General features: G+C 42.9%; 1 protein-coding gene across 15 annotated transcripts in view; it reads left to right on the top strand.

Moving 5' to 3' along the window:
* Positions 1-15,364, top strand: part of TASP1 (taspase 1) — a 392,837-nt gene that overhangs the window by 269,494 nt on the left and 107,979 nt on the right. Inside the window, exons 14-15 of one of the 15 annotated variants that reach the window (XR_014831933.1) lie at positions 1,850-6,660; positions 8,123-8,329. The exons of the other annotated variants lie outside the window; for them this stretch is intronic. The gene's annotated coding sequence lies outside the window, so the exon portion shown is untranslated. Of the gene's footprint in view, positions 1-1,849; positions 6,661-8,122; positions 8,330-15,364 lie in introns of those variants that run through there. 15 annotated transcript variants of the gene reach the window in all.

Below are 15,364 nucleotides of genomic sequence, written 5' to 3'. Positions count from 1 at the left end.
TAATCCCTGACCTGAGTTAGACTTTTATATGTATATGTGGAGCCAAGGAAGGCGCTACCCTCCTGGTTCTAAGAGCAGTTCAGAGTATTCAGGGAAAGAAGAAATGCGTTTTGGTCCACACCGAGAAGAAGAATGCTCTTTGGAGCCATCTCTTGTTGGGAGAACATGTCTATTAAACACACACGGTTTTTAGCACAGGGAAGTCAGTGCTGGGTTAAATGAGAGAAGACTCATTTCAGATCATAAAGGCCAGAGAATAAATCTCTTGTGCAGGAGGACTTTGTTTTGGCTGACCTTCCCCTGGGCAGGAAGAGGAAAAATCAACCACATAGGTGGCTGGGAGGATGTTGGGCTGTGGTCCAAAGACTTGATCGTTGTAAATATCTTTTTAGTAGTTTTGGGAGAGGTAGATTGTTGAGCTGAAATAGTGAAGCCATTGCCTACAGGATTGTTTAAAGATAAGCTGGAGTCATAGAAGGCTTAGAATTAAAGACTTTCTTCACTTGAAATTAGACATACCTCATACTTCTGGTTTTCCTCCTACCTCCCTGGTTTCTCTTTCTCTGTATCTTTCATGGTTTGTCTTTGTTTCTTGCCCTCTGAACACTGATGGTCTCAGGGCTTGGTTCTCAGCCCCCTTGTCTCCATAGATGATCTTATTGAGTCTGACAGCTTTAGGCATCATGTTTTCCAAATCTCCAGCCTGAACTGCACCTGAACTCCAGACGTGACATCTCCACTGTGATATCTAAAAAGGGTTTTCATACTGTCTCCTAAACAGGACCCTTAGTTTTGATATCTCCCTCTCCTGACCTCAGCCTACTCCTCCCCTAGAATCCACCATTTCAAATGACATTGTTTTCATTTACTCAATTGCTCATGTTAAAAATCCGGAAGTTGTCTAAGTGTCTTCTTTTTTCCTTGTCTCCACAAAATATATCCTGAACTCCAGTATGAGGAGTAGGCTGACTTTGAAGATGCATTCTAATTTGGTCTTGGGAGATGTCATAATTGGACATATGATGAACAGCCAACTACTCTAGGTCACCTTGTGTTTCTTTCTTTTTTTTGGCAACACCCATAGCATATGGAAGTTCCCGGGCTAGGGATCAAATCCGAGGTTGCAGCTGCAACCTACACCAGAGCTGCTACAATTCCAGATCCTTAACCCACTGTGCCACAGCAGGAACTCCCTACAAAAGTATACTTAAACTCTTAGAATAAAAGCACTTTATACATATTAAATATTTAATCCTCATAATAACCCTTTGAGGAGTTCCCGTCGTGGCTTGGCAGTAACAAACCTGACTAGTATCCATGAGGATACGGGTTTGATCCCTGGCCTCACTCAGTGGGTTAAGGATCCAGTGTTGCTGTGAGCTGTGATGTAGGTTACAGACACAGCTCAAATCCCCATGTTTCCATGACTGTGGTGTAGGACTGCAGCTACAGCTCTAATTCAACCGCTAACCTGGGAACTTCCATATGCCTCAGGTGTGGCCCTAAAAAAGAAAGACAACAAACAACCCTTTGTGATAGGACCTATCATTCTTCCTATTTTTCCAATGGGGAAACTGAGGTATAGAAGGATACTATGACTTTCTCAAGATGAAAGAGTGAGTGGCAGAGCTTGAATTTGAACCTGACTTGAGCCTCTGTGTCCTCAATATCATAAAGATAAAGGCCAAGAAACCCACATTCTTACTCTGTTTTCATTCTGCTTCTGACCAGCTGTGGACCCTTGGGTATGCTCTTTGTTGATTAATTCCACAAATATTTGTTGAGTGCCTATGGAAGGGATAGTCTCTCAGCCAGCTGCCATCAATTCCTTCCCTCTCTTTGTGCACAGGTTCACTTTCTTTCTCCTCCCTTTCAATCTTGAGGAGAGCCCAGTCACTGCTTTGGCCAGTAGGATGCAGCAAAAGTGAAATTATGGGACTTCTGAGCCCAGGCCTTAAGAAGATTGGAAGCTTCTGTTTTCTTCCTCTTGGAACATTCCTTTTGGAACCCAGCTCTCCTACTGTGAGGAAGCACAGGAGCCACATGGAGAAGCCCACGTGAAGATGGCTTCAGTTAGGTTGCTAGCCAGCAAACTGCATCAGCTGTTAGCTATGGCAACAAGGCCATTTGGGACCTTCCAGTTATTTCACTGTCTCAGGCGTTAATCTTGTGAAAGAGAAGAACTAAAATGTGAACTCACAGAATGGTGGACAGTCATATAATGGTTAAACAACTAAGTTTCCTGTGGTTAAATATGTGGCAGTGGATAACCAAAACAACCTACTATGTGCATATGACACCTCATCTTTAAAATGCAGATATTAAAGCCTATCTCACTGGTCTTTCAGGAATGGCAAGGAAGTAGAGAAATTGCAAGTATTATTGTACCAATGCAGTATGGAAACTTTAGCCCAGGATTGGAATATGTATTTTTAATTACACCCAAAGAATACCAGACAACAGATACCTTGTCTTTTCTCTTTGGTTCTCTTCTTATTTGAAACATATTTGCTTTCTTTTTCACTTCTGTGAAAGAGAAGTCGCCAGAAGAAACAAAATAGTTATCTGATTGCAAAGATAAGGGAATTGAAGAGAATGCTAATTAATTCCTAACCTAAGAGAGGTGCATTTATCCTTTAGATTGCAAGGTTTTCCTTCTCCATTTTCAGTCTCTTACCTGGTGATTATTCCCATCTCAGCCCCATGGGCCTAATCCTTTGCAGCTTTCTCACAGTAGGCCTATTACATGCTTCCTTGGCACCACACACCCTTCCTAATTTACAGCACTCAGCCGTCTCTCTTCCTTACTTTATGGAATGAGAACCAAACCTCTTTATATCTCTTGGCTCACCGGAGAACTCCAAAAAAGCTAAGTGCATGAAAGAAGTGGAAAAGGGGCTAACAGAACAAAACCACCAGGCCAACAATTGTGACTCTGTAAATATGATTGGAAATCTGCATGTGTATTTTTTTGGGGGGGGGGTTGTCTTTTGTCCTTTTTTTAGGGCTGCACCCTTGGCATATGGAGGTTCCCAGGCTAGAGGTCTAATCGGAGCTGTAGTTGCCAGCCTATGCCAGAGCCACAGCAACGCCAGATCTGAGCCGCATCTGCAACCTACACCAGAGCTCACGGCAATGCCGGATCCTTAACCCACTGAGCAAGGCCAGGGATTGAAGCCACAACTTTATGGTTCCTAGTTGGATTCGTTTCCGCTGTGCCACCGCGGGAACTCCTGCATGTGTTTGTTGATTGACAGCTCCCCCAAACGACCACAGCCAGAGTCTGTTGTTCAAGCAAAGCAGTTTATTAGTTGCTGCAATATGGAAGGAGACCACCTTGACCACATCTTAGTATTAGTGTGAAAGGGAATGGTTAGGGCAGATCTGTGTAGGGGTCTAGATACAGTTTTGAGTGGTTTAAGGTAGGCTTTTCAGTGTGGGGATTCCAATGGACAAAGTTCATGATTTAATAGTTTCAGGCTCATAGATGCAGAAAGGTAAGGGTTCTAGAGCAAGTCATGCTTTGTAAGTCTGCCCCAGAAAGCACCGTGTTTACCTGAGAAAGGGGCTGGTTGAGTAGTCCACTGTTTCAAAATAGATTTTCAGGAAGCTCTTGCCGTAAACACTGAAGATATCTACTGGGAAAGAATATGTTGGAATGAATAGTAAAGTCATGTTCATGCAGGCTTAGTCCTGATACTTAAGTTATAAGGTTGCTGGCAGCTCCTCAATCCCCAAACCCAGTGTCCTACGACTGAGTACACAAAGGCATGTGGTTTGTCTGACCTTTATGTACTGAATGAAGAGACAGCGCTTTACAACAGTTGCTTGTATGATTGATCGTCAAATCTGGGGAAATCTGTAGGCATTTCCCTCCCTGGATCCTGCTTTCCTTCCTCTTGAATTTATGCCATAAAACCTTATTATTTAAAATACTAACATCCTGGAGTTTCCATTGTGGCTCAGCAGGTTAAGGACCTGATGTTGTCTCCCTGAGGATGAGGGCTTGATCTTTGGCCTCACTCAGTGGGTTAAGGATCCAGTGTTGCCTTAAGCTTCAGCGTAGGTTGTAGATGCAGCTCAGATCCAGGGCTGTGGTGCAGGCCCTGGCTGCAGCTCAAATTTGACTCCTGGCCCGGTAACTTCCATGTGCTACAGGTAAGGCTGTAAAAAGAAAAATAAAGTAAAATAAAATACGAACATCCCAACAGCAAGTCCTGAATTTAAGATATGGATTGGTGATGTTTCTCTCTTTTTATCTTTGCTCTGACTTTGTTATTTTTGTTTTTGTTTGTTTGTTTTTTGTCTTTTTGCTATTTCTTTGGGCTGCTCCCGAGGCATATGGAGGTTCCCAGGCTAGGGGTCGAATCGGAGCTGTAGCCACTGGCCCACGCCAGAGCCACAGCAACGTGGGATCCGAGCCGCGTCTGCAACCTACACCACAGCTCACGGCAACGCCGGATCGTTAACCCACTGAGCAAGGGCAGGGACCGAACCTGCAACCTCATGGTTCCTAGTCGGATTTGTTAACCACTGCGCCACGACAGGAACTCCTTTAGTTTTTTTGTTTTTTTTTTGTTTTGTTTTGTTTTGTTTTGTTTTTGTTATTTTTGATTTATGGTTGCTTATAAGACAAAACATTAGCTTCCTGTCAAAAACCCAGTGGGAATGAAGAGTGAGAGGAAGTGCCAACAGCATATTAGTATAACAGCAGATGAATGTAAGGAGGTCTCATCATTTAGGGAGCACTAGTGGTGGAGTTTTAAGCAAGTTTGCACATGGTATCAATATGGTGACTTTGCTGCCAATGTGAGGAACAGTGAGGTCTCCATAGGACTCTTTGAGGATGGGGGGTTTCCCTGACCAAGATAAATAGGACTGGAAGGTTAGGAGGAAGGAGAGCAGAAAGTGTTACACTGAAGCAGTCAAGTGTAGCTAAGTTGTCATTTCCCTGCTGATCAATCGGGCCCTTTATTACATCATGAGCCATTCACCTGGTGGGAAGTGGAAGACAAAGCAAGTCCATAAGCATTCCAAAGGCACTATCACCATCACACGACAATAATTTGCAGACAAGTTTTGACAAACCAGTGTTGGTGGAAGCAAGCTGGGGCTCTTGCAATTCCTCAGCCACATGTATGGCAGGTAAGGATGGAGGAAATGTTCTGGCCCTGGAAGGTAAACATCTCACCTCCAAAAGGGTACAGTCTAGCAAACATCATGAAACAGAGACCCAGTATTGTGAGCTGAGCCAAGTATTTTCCAAAAGGGAGGGTGGAGCTTGGGCATGGCTTTCCTTCTCTTCTCTTTCGCAATATAGGTCCCATCATCTGGGGGCCGTGTGTGCAGAAGGGGACCTTTGGGAAGTTGATGGTGCTACAATTTATGGTTCCCTTCAGTGACTGCATCTTTGCTCTCTGATCTATAGCCCAGCAACCATAATTCCTCTCTCCTCTTTTAAAAGATTTTTCTTCCATAAAATATATGGACACAATTTTAAAATTAAATAATCTGCTCCCAAGTAGGAGCCTTATCCTTTCTACCCTCAAGTCCTACTGCCCAAGACCTTCATCTCTTTCAACTGTTTCTTCTGGAATTTATCTCCATTTGCTCATACTCTTTCAGGATTTTTTCATATTAGGCTCCGTATTTGGCTCCTGCTATGTTGAGTAAAGACACAAGGGCTTTAGACACTCCCTTTCCTTTCTCCCTGTTCTCATAACTACACCACAATTTTTAGCTAAACCAATTGTCACTGTTTATACTCCCATGATTGGCAAATATGGTTTACCCCATTACATATGGTTCAATTTTCTCCATCAGATGTGTTAATGTCTATTGGTAGTTTTTTTCCCCCAAAGCTCAAACGTACCTGATAATTTATCTAGTTTCCTTTCCCCCCCTCCTCTGGAGACTCCCTGCCAGGCCCCTTTTGTTCTCCTGTTTTGATACAGTCTTTGGGGCTGCTGCACAGTTGTCATCCCCGAATTTTTCTCTGCCATCACCTTGTGACCTCCTTTTTTCTGGAGTCCTGTTTCTTCTACTTTCTTAGGTAACTCTCTCCTTTTCTAGGATCATCTTCTCTAGTGGTTTCCTAAGAAAGGGCACATGGAGGCAATTATTTTTTAGTTCAGGGATGTGTCTGAAATGTCTTTATTCTCCCTCTTACAAATATTTATAATTTGGCTGTACATAGATTCCTGGTTGAGCCTTAAGTCCTTCCCTGCTTCTAGCATACATATTGCAACAATTGGTCCAAAGCAAATTTCATTTCCAAACCTCTGAAACTGATGTTCTTCCTTCCACTCTGGGATATATTTTAGGATCTTCTCTTTATTTTAGTGAACCTCAGAATACTGGTCACTCAGTGGCCTCTTTCAATTTCAAGGCATTTTCTTTAATTATGGAAGTTTTCTTTTATTATTTATTTAATAATTTTCTTCCTTCTCTTTTCTCTAAATCTCTGGAATAACCATTATTTGGACCGTGGGTCTCCTAGATTAATTCCCCAGGACTTTTATCTTATCACTATTTAAGGAAAATATTTTTCTATCTGTTCTACTTTCTAAAAGGTTTCATTTACCTATTAAAAATTTTTTAGCCATCTTATTTTGTTTTATTTTATTTTGTATTTTTTGTCTTTTTAGGGCCACATCCACAGCCTATGGGAGTTCCCAGGCTAGGGGTTGAATCAGAGCTACAGCCGCTGGCCTATGCTGCAGCCACAGCAACACGGGATCCAAGCCAGGTCTGCAACCCACACCACAGCTCACGGCAATGTTGAATCCTTTAACCCACTGAGCAATGCCAGGGATCAAACCTCTGTCCTCATGGAAACTAGTTGGATTTGTTAACCACTCAGCCATGACAGAAACTCCGTATTTTAAATGTATGGGTTCTTTCTTACAATGCATTCTCAGTGAGATATATGTTATGAATTTTTTTTTTTCGTCATTCTAGATATTCCTGTTTTCTACATCTAGGCAAGTTAGATAAGATCTGGAACACAACATAGCAATTCCAGTGTTTTGTAACCATACTGCTCAACATAGTAGCTGCTAGCCGTATTTGCCTATTTAAAGTTAATTTTTTGAAAGTTTACTGTCACACACTAGCCACATTTTACATGCTTTCTAGTCACCTGTGACTTGTGGCTACAGTGTTGAATACCACAAATATAAAACATTTTCATTTCCAAATATTCTCTTAGTACTATTCTATGATTACATAAAGCCAAATCATTTTGTATTGAGACATAGTGGACACAAAGCATTAATTTCAGGTGTACCACATAATGACTCAATATCTGTATAAAGCCTACTTTAATTTTTTTTTTTGTCTTTTTTTTTTCTTTCTAGGGCCTCACCCGTGGCATATGGAGGTTCCCAGTCTAAGGGTCTAATCAGAGCTGTTGCTGATGGCCTATGCCACAGCCACAGCCATGTCAGATCTGAGCCTCGTCTTTGACCTACACCACAGCTCACGGCAACGCTGGATCCTTAACCCACTGAGCAAGGCCAGGGATCAAACCTGCAACCTCATGGTTCCTAGTCGGATTCATTTCCGCTGTGCCACGATGGGAACTCCGCCTACTTTTAAATTTTAAGAATCCTTTAAAAAGAGTTTTTAAATTAACATACTATAAAATTGGTACTTGTGTGTACAGTTCTGAGTTTTAATAAAAGTACGGATAAAAGTAACTATTATCATGATCATGATACAGAACATTTCCATACGCCCCAAATTCCCACATGCTATTTCTTTAGAGGCAAACCCTCTCACCACTCCAAACAACCACTAACCTATTGTCTGTTTCAATTGTTTTACTTTTTCAAGAATGTAGCCTAGATGGCATCATATAATATGTAACCTTTTGAGACTGTCTTCTTTTGCATGGCTTAGTGTCTTTATGAGTGATCCAGTTTGGAGTTCCCATCATGGCGCAGTGGAAATGAATCCAACTAGGAACGAAGAGGTTTTGGGTTCGATTCCTGGTCTCTCTCAGTGGGTTAAGGATCTGGCATGGCCATGAGCTGTGGTGTAGGTTGCAGATGCAGCTCAGATCCCGCATTGCTGTGGCTGTGGCGTACGCCAGCGGCTACAGCTCGGATTGGACCCCTAGCCTGGGAACCTCCATATGCCGCAGGTGTGGCCCTGAGGGGGAAAAAAAAAAGTCATCCAATTTGTTGCATGTACCCTCCTCAATGCTGAATAGCATGTTAACGATTGTACCATAGTTTGTTGATTGTTTGTAAATGTCCACTGAAAGACATCTTAGTTATTTCCAGTTTTTGGAGTTTATGAATAAATCTGCTAAAATGTCTGTGACCAGGTTTCTGTGTGAATATGTTTTTATTTCTCTAAGATAAATGTCCAGGAGTAGGTTTGCTGTGTCACATGTTAAATGTATGCTTGATTTTATGAAAACCTCTGAACAATTTCTCAGTGGCTATACTATTTCGCATTGCAAACAGCACTGTATCCAGTAGCTCTGCATGATTGTCAACACTTGGTATTGTCTTTTTTGTTTTTTCCATTCTAATGTACCACTTATTGCGGTCTTAATTTGCACTTCCTTAACGGCTAATTATGTTTTGCTTCTTTTCATGTGCTTATTTACCATCTTTATATTTTCTTTGGAGAGGTTCAAATTTTTTGCCCATTTAAAAATTAGGTTGTCTCATTTATTACTATCGAGTTTTGAGAATTGTTTATATATTCTGTTTATATGTTTTCTGTCAAATGTGTGATTTGCAAATATTTCTCCCAGTCTTTAACTTGCTTTCCACTCTCTTAGTAGTGTCTTTTACATAGCAAAAGTTTAAAATTTTGAAGGTCCTGGAGTTCCTGTCGTGGCGCAGCAGAAACGAATCTGACTAGGAACCATGAGGTTTCAGGTTCGATCCCTGGCCTCGCTCAGTGGGTTAAAGGATCCAGTGTTGCCGTGAGCTGTGGTGTAGGTCACAAACAAAGCTCGGATCTGGTGTTGTTGTGACTCTAGCGTGGGCCGGCAGCTGTAGCTCTAATTAGACCCCTAGCCTGGGAACCCCTATATGCCATGGGTGTGGCCCTAAAAATACAAAAAAAAAAGAAAAAAGAAAAAAAAAAAGAAATTGAATGTTCTGATCACTGTTCTTAATATCTTAAAATTGTATAGTGTAATTTCTCCAATTTTATTATTCTTTTCCAAAGTTGCTTTTACTGTTCTAATTGCTTTTCCACGTACATTTTAGAGCTAGTGTATATGTACAAAAGACAATCATAATGGGATTGAGATTGGAATTTAGTCAAATCCTTAGATAATTTTGAGAAAAGTTAACATTTTAACTATGTTGAGTCTTTCAACTCATGGATGTGGTATGTCTCTCCATCTACTTAGATCTTCCTTGATGATCTTCACTGATAATTTTTATCATATGGATTATGCTCTTTTCTTAGATATCTACATAATTATGCCATTTTTGGAGCTATTTAAACTATATATATGTGACTATATATGTGTGTGTGTGTGTGTGTGTATATATGCTGCATATATGGCATATGGAAGTTCCCAAACTAGGGGTTGAATCATAGCTCCAGCTGCTGGCCTGTGCCACAGCCACAACACCAGATCTGAGCCATGACTGCCACCTACATCACAGCTCATGGCAATGGCAGATCCTTAACCCACTGAGCAGGGGCCAGGGATTGAACCTGCATCCTTATGGACAGCAGTCAGGTTCATTACTGCTAAGCCATAATGGGAACTCCTATATTTTTTAAAAAATTTATTGCTAATAGTATATAGAAATATGATTGATTTTTTCAAATGTTAATTTTGTATCCTGTGACCTTGATAAACTAATTTATTACTCCTAATAAATGAGTATATTCTTTGCAAATTTCTACATAGACTATCATTTTCTATGTAAATGAGCAGAAACTTCCTTCCACTATCAGGGGTTTGGTAACAATCTATTGAAAAATCAGACAAAAATTTCAAGTCATGTAAAACAAAGCTGGATTTTTCTGGTCCTCTTCTTTGTCATTTTTGTCTTAAACTCCTTCTGGATTACTTGCATGTTTTCTTCTTCTTCTTCTTTTTTTTTAATCTGCATGTTTTCCCTCCCATGCCTCTAACCATAGGGCCTTTTGAATCAATACTTTCCCAATGAAATAGTCTTATGGCAAAAGTGGTTTCAGTGACATGGTCTTTGTGAAACGTTAACTATTCTAAAATCAAAACCAACTTTCCTTGGTCTTCTCAAGGATTTATGACTTCATACCCAGCAACCTCCTGGAATAAGTTCTTCCACAGAGTTACTTGGTGGTAAATGTTACAGCTTTAGTACCAGTATGATGAAATGGAGCTGGAACCAGACATCTCTGTGGTCCAGAGGCCTCTACGGTCAGGGGCTTCTGATGAAGGAAGGGAGAAGCATCAGTCCTGGTAGTGAGATGGCTTTTGCAGCCAAGGAAGAAGCAGGCTGACAGTTCTGCCTCCTTAAAAGGCCCCTGGAACCAAACCACAGCTGGTGTCTTCCAGACATAGAGGTTCCTTCATTTGTTTATAGGAAAACGGTCCTCCCACCACTGGCTGACCCCTTAAGGATGTTACAAACAGCTTAGCCCACACAAATGACAGGCTGAAGTTAACTGCACCCCTCTAATTGAGGACTGTCAAAAATACCAACATGCAGGAGGTGGCGCTTGATCTGCTGTGGGGCCAGAATTGTCCTAGGAAGTAAGAAGGAAGGTGAGAAAATAGTCCTCATGGGTTGCCTTTGCTTACATGCATTATGTCATTAATCTGGCAATAAAACAGGAAGAAACACTGATCCTCAGAGCCAAAAATAAAACCCGAGTGCCATGTCCGGAAGTCCCAAAGACAAGACAAAGGGAGTCTTTTAATTAGGACCGACCAGTCATAATAAACCAATGGAGCCAGAACTACATGCTCTCTGGCTTGCACTATCCACCCATACATCTGTGTCAGTAGCTAAAAATTCACTCTATTTGAGCAAAAAGAAAAAAAAAAAAAAAAACAAGCCAACGCAAAATCCCCAGTCCCCTAGGGATGGTTTGACTTACCAAGTTTTTTTTACTAGTAATGGACAACCATGAAAGGACTCTATCAAATCCAATTTTGCTGCCTCCCAGGCATGATTTCTATTCTCAGGGGCCTTTCAAGGAGTGACCAGAGCTGTTTTCAGGAACCAGGATTTTATTTTCATCAATAAATTGTCTCCAAGATGTGGCCACACCTGAACTTTGATGTGTTACAGCCACTTTATCTTTTTTTTCCCCTATTTTTCTCTAGCTGTGTTGAGATATTATTGACATGTAGCATTGTTTAAGGGGTACAATCTGATGATTTGAAATGTGTAGGTACTGCAAAATGATTATGATAAGATACTGAAGTGTTCTTGGTGGTGCTGAGACTCCATCCATCCACCCACAATTATGCGGCATCTCCCATGTGCCAGCTACCTAGCTAGTGTTCAGTATACACAGTCATACAAACTAGAGACATCTCACAATGTTGTAAATCATTTACACTTTAATAATTTTTTTTTAAGTATAGATATCCCTGCTCCAAGAAGTTCATGGCCTTAGCCATCCTTTTTCCAGAAGTCATATTTTCCCTTCCATCATTCATCCATTCTTCAAATCCTAAGTGTCATACGGCCACTTTATCTTAACATTTAAAGTAACTTTGTTTTATTCTTTTTTTTTTTTCCTCCCTGCTACTAACGCAACATAGAGCTACAGTAGGTAAATGAGGGAATATAGAAAATAGTAGACAAGTGGTTTCAGCACTTCTAAATGCATCCTTAGGACCAGAGTTTCCCAACATTGGCATGGCAGACAGGTGCAGAGGATGGATTTGTGTTGTGGAGGGCTGTCCTGTGCATGGTGGAGTGTTTAGAAGGGTCTCTAGCCTCCACCCCCGACCCTCCTTGATGCCAACAGGAATTCCCTTCCTATTGCCCACTCCCAATGGAACACCCCAAATGACTCCTGGCATTGCCTGTCTCCTAGGCTCTAGCTGCCTGAGGCCATTCCAGGTTCAAGTTGGGGTTCGTTGACTGGATTCTACAATTCACCCATTTCTCCTTTGGGGGTCTGGTTGATGCTTACAAACACGAGGAATGGAGCCAAATGGAATAAAATTTATCAGCCTTATTAATTGTTCAGGTTGAGGCAAGCAGACCCCAAGTGAGCCTGACTGGTTTCATTCATCCAGAGCAATCAGAGAAGCAGGGGGCAGAAAGAGGGGGCCTGGCTGGCCCTGTCTGAGGTAGGAAGCAAGCCTGCAGCACATGAAGGAGCAGGTCTGAGAGGCCAGGAAAGGGAGAGGTCCTGTTTTAGGGTTTTGTGCACCAATTAGGGCAACTGAGATAAGCCACTCTGTCCAGGTTGGAGGGTCGGTGCGAAGGCTGGGCGCTGCCTCTCCAGATCTGTTGAGAAAGCCACAAAATTGGCAGGAATGTGAGGAACAGGCAAAGAAGTACTCTGATACATAGAGTTTCCTTTCTATGAAATATATATATATATATATATCATAGTTTAACCAAAAACAGTGTCACACTGTACACAATGTTTTACAAACTTTTTTTTTTTTCTTTTAAAGGCTGCACCTATGGCATTTGGAAGTTCCCAGGATAGGGGTCGAATTGGAGGTGCAGCTGCTGACCTACACTACAGCCACAGCCACTTGGGATCTGAGCCTTGTGTCTGTGACCTACACCACAGCAATGCCAGATCCTTAACCCACTGAGCAAGGCCAGGGATCCAAACCTCATCCTGATGGATTCTAGTTGGGTTCTTAACCCATTGAGCCACAACTGAAACTCCCATTTTACAACCTTTTTGACATCACACTGAACATACTGTTTTGTAACCCTTTTCGGTTACCATAGCAACACTTCTCACATTAATTTATTTGACATAATTTTATTATTTATTTATTTATCTTTTTAGGGCCACACCCTTGGCATATGGAGATTCCTAGGCTGGGGTCGAATCAGAGCTGTAGCTGCACCACAGCCACAGCTATGCGGGATCTGAGCTGCATCTGTGACCTACACTACAACTCATGGCAACACTGGATCCTTCACCCACAGATTGAGGCCAGGAATTGAACCTGCGTCCTCGTGGATGCTCGTTAGATTTGTTTCTGCTGAGCTACGATAGGAACTCCTAAGACATAATTTTAAAAGGCTGCGCATTGCTCACTTATACATGTGTTTTTAACCAATTCTCTTTTCACTTTTGACTTTTGTTGTTTTCAAGCTTCTTTTATGAATGCTTGTGAGCATCTAAGAGGTTAGAATTGGACATTCGTACCTGATGATTGCCTAAGGGCAAATTATTGCATTGGTTCAAATGGCGTGTATTGTAATGCCCTTTGGGAAGGGGACCCTAAATGACATATAGCTGGAGGAGCTAAGATAACTGGGGCATACATGAAGAAAGGGCAACATAACAGATGCGCTGCATATTTTTCTAGCTTCTTTGAAGCCCAGATGACTGCTAAAATCTGGGGCCCCGGGTTTCAAAGGCTTGAGCCCTGGATGTGGGTTTTTCTCTGACATCCTGGGTAAGACTCTTCTCTCCCAATGCTGGGTACACTTAACCCCTGGCACACCCACATATGCTTTGTTGCCAGCACCGTGCTGTGCACAGAACTCTGTCATCTTCCAGATTTGGCATCCCCTCTAAGGTCAGGTCCATTTTCATTGGCTGTGATCTCAACTGGAGAAAGTTGTCATGTATTGTAAACATTTGCAATTTTCTGTATATCATGTTTTGCCATCTTAGAAAAATCTTCCTGACTGCCCCTCCCCAGGCTAGCCATTTCTTAGAGGCAGCACAGGACTGAGCCAGGAACATGCCCTTAATGTGCAGACTAACCAAACCAGAGCTCTCCCTGTTGTGTGGCCCCTGCACCCCAGGAGGTCATATTCCTCTGCCTCAGTCATGCCATGGCCAGGGCCAGGTGCTGGCCACTAGGGACCACCCATAAAGCCCCAAATCCACCAAAACAACAACAACAAACAAACCAGCCAATCCTAAACATCACCCTGCCCTGCCTCGCCTTCCCAGTGGGATCCCCAATAAAGGCCATGACCCGAACATACTCTCCCATTCCTGTCTTCTGCCTCCTGGTGACCACCCTGGTGTCCTTCCCACGTGGCCCTTTGTGGATGCCGTTCTTTCTGTCTCCAGGATCTGTGAGTGTAATAAACTTTGGCTTTTCCTGAGCCCCCCTCTTCCCACCCCATCTATTTTTGGAGCCGTCCCTGCTGCCCAGCCCAGAAAAGAATACATAAGACGCAGGTGCAGCATAAATCCTCAGCCTTTAGGAAGTGGATGCCCACAGCGGCCAGTCTTGGGCTGTGGGGGGTGAGTTATCCATCTTCCAAGAATCCAGGCACTGACAATGTCATTTTCGCATCTCCAGCCTGAGGACCCCATAAGGAGGAGCTGCTGAGATGCACCCACACAATCTGTTCTAGAGGTTCCCAGAAAAGTAGCTTTTAAAAGTAACTTTTTTTTTTTTCTTTTGTCTTTTGGCCATTTCCTGGGCCGCTCCTGTGGCATATGGAGGTTCCCAGGCTAGGGGTCGAATCGGAGCTGTAGCTGCCAGCCTACGCCAGAGCCACAGCAACGCGGGATCCGAGCTGCGTCTGCACCCTACACCACAGCTCACAGCAACGCCAGATCCTTAACCCACTGAGCAAGGCCAGGGATCGAACCCACACCCTCATGGTTCCTAGTCAGATTCGTTAACCACTGCACCAGGACAGGAACTCCTAAAAGTAACATTTTAAGGGTGGGAGTTAAACACAGGTACCAGTGAAATACTATCTAGAAATCAGAAGCTCACTTTGTTGCAGCAGATTCTGTATCTTTCTTCTTCATCTCTCTCTTCCCCAACTTCAACCTGACCCCCGCCTCCAAAGCGCTGTCTAAGTTGGGAATCGGGAGACAGCCAGATTGCCAAGCTTAATATTTGTGTTTGCAAGCATGGCCCCCATCGAAAGGCAGTAGCCCTTGAGCCGCCTCCAAAGTTTCTCTTAGCCAGCGTGTTGGCCAAACAGTCCCACTCTTCATTCGTTTTTTTTTTTTTTTTTAGGTTAGGGAGGGAGCTGAGTGTTTGCCTGGGAAGAAACTGACTAGGCACCAAGGAGGCTGTGGCAGTGAGGGGGGTTGGTCCCTGGGGTCCTGCTCCACAGCCCCAGCTGCCCCCTCCCAACCTCTGGCAGCGTCAGGAAAAACCGCTGGGTTTGTGGAAACAGTGGAACCGATGGGCTTGGCGCACTAACAAAAACCCAGTGTTCCACCCACTCTGAACCCGGTGCCAAGGTCCATCCTCCAG

This window comes from Sus scrofa, chromosome 17 (genome assembly GCF_054392235.1).
Source record: "Sus scrofa isolate SSC_HxYL_T2T_F1_AM1 chromosome 17, Sscrofa_HxYL_maternal_Yorkshire_Landrace_v2.0, whole genome shotgun sequence".
Taxonomy (NCBI): Eukaryota; Metazoa; Chordata; class Mammalia; order Artiodactyla; family Suidae; genus Sus; species Sus scrofa.
Note: the sequence above shows the minus strand (reverse complement) of the source record. Positions and strands in the feature narration are given on the sequence as shown.